General features: G+C 31.8%; 1 long non-coding RNA gene across 1 annotated transcript; it reads left to right on the top strand.

Annotated features, from left to right (window-relative positions):
- Window positions 1-259: 259 nt before the first annotated feature.
- Window positions 260-1,599, top strand: LOC126892666 (uncharacterized). Its single transcript, XR_007700959.1, has 2 exons — window positions 260-427; window positions 1,082-1,599. It is a non-coding gene; the product is annotated as an uncharacterized LOC126892666 (long non-coding RNA).
- Window positions 1,600-1,826: the final 227 nt, after the last annotated feature.

The raw sequence follows: 1,826 nt of genomic DNA, 5'->3' as shown, positions 1-1,826 counted from the left end.
TTTTGTTAACTTCTAATGATCTTTATTGTTACTTTATTTAAATTTTAATAATGTTCTGTTATTAAATTATACTTAAAACAATAACTAGTAAATAAATCGTCTCTCTCTGACGTCATAACAAACCTATAGATTAGCAGACCTGTATATTTGTGTACCTGGTGTACTCCTGCGGTAAACAAATTAACTGTATTGTGACATCGTCCTCGTAGCACGAAAAATATGCCACTTTGGGTAAGGGCGTTCAAGACAATCAGTCTAACTCGAGTGGCAGATAGCCTATTCAAGTAGAGCGGCGAATAATTCAATCTTATGTTTCAAGTCATAGTATTATTTTGAAAAGTTAAATTATCCGAGTTTATTATATATGTGTTTAGTGGGCTGAAGAAACGAGAATTGAATATTTCCAGCAGTGAATTGTGGCTATCTGGTAAATAACTTTTTTTTTACACGCTATATAACGCCATATTTTTTTTGTTTGTCTAATTTGACGTCTTCAAAAAAATTACTATTAAATCTTGCAGTGAGCTTATTAATTAAGGCTAGTATCTTTTAACTATTTCATTGTCTGTAATATCCACTCAGAGGGAAAGTATTTTGTCATAAATCTTATAAAATTATCTCTCGTAAATTGTGGGGTTATGTTACATCACATATTACCCAATTCCAATTTTGTATATTATAGTCATGAAGTTCTGAAACATAGTAAATTCCGTACATCATATCCACCGATTCTGTTCCGATATTTAGTATTTTCATAAATTTTTACACTACTTTGGCATTATTCCATATCATTTAATAACTATACTCTCTTTTATGAAAAGCTATTTCCAAAATAAATATATTCAGCATTTAAATTTTAGACTTACTTGTCTACATATTATCGAGTCAAGGCCATTTTATATGCCAATCTTATGACAAGGTCACCAAACAGTCTAGTGGAAGATTGTTTTTTCCTTTCTAATGAGATAGCTTTTTCTGATTCTTCTTTATTCTAAATAAAAACTTCCTGATTTTTATTTTCTTCTCTGACTTTTCCCTACATTATTACAATGAAGTAAAACCGGGATTCTATTTTTTTTAGCCACTTGGGGAAAATCTGTAACTACTCCTACCACCTGAGAGGGACCGCTTTACGACCAAGTCACCCAGGGGACAAGTTTTAAAAGCCCATGTAATTTTCTTTTACTTCATTATCCTGCATCTTGGAGAACTGCCATGTTACTGTTAGCTGTGTAGCACCATTCTGTGGCTAACTAGGGATCGAAGACGTTACTGAGAAGTAGCAAGGAACACTTGTGGGGACAATATCAGGTCAATCGGGTTTGTTTCGGGAAATTTTATATTTTACAGTGCAATAGTTACCTACATATACCAGTATACTTATACATTTATCTTTTTTATAATATCCAGAACATTTAATAAATTAACATACACATAATTCAATAGCGCTCCCACACCTGTATGTCTCTTTGTAAAAGAGGATAATTTGGGCCCAAATAACCTTTTCCCATACAGTAGTTCCTTACATTTATTTTTTTTATCACCATTATTAGACTTGTTTCCCATATTTTGCATATAACTATATATATTTTAATATCATTAGCTTGTTTTTTTATGTAATTTAAATTCAAAATTTTGTTTACTTAACTTAAATTCATTTGTAATTAAATTAAATTCACTCCCTAATCCCTATCCCCTCAGGATAGCTTTTAGTTTCACTTGTTAATTATTCAGAACCACGAGTCAGCAAAAGGATCTCTTGCATCCAGGACTTCGTTGGTTCACTTAGGAGCTTGTTGCCCGACAACTCATTGAGAGTTATATAT

This window comes from Diabrotica virgifera, chromosome 9, assembly GCF_917563875.1.
Source record: "Diabrotica virgifera virgifera chromosome 9, PGI_DIABVI_V3a".
Taxonomy (NCBI): domain Eukaryota; kingdom Metazoa; phylum Arthropoda; class Insecta; order Coleoptera; family Chrysomelidae; genus Diabrotica; species Diabrotica virgifera.
The sequence above is the reverse complement of the archived record's forward strand: the minus strand, read 5'-3'. Positions and strand labels throughout refer to the sequence as shown.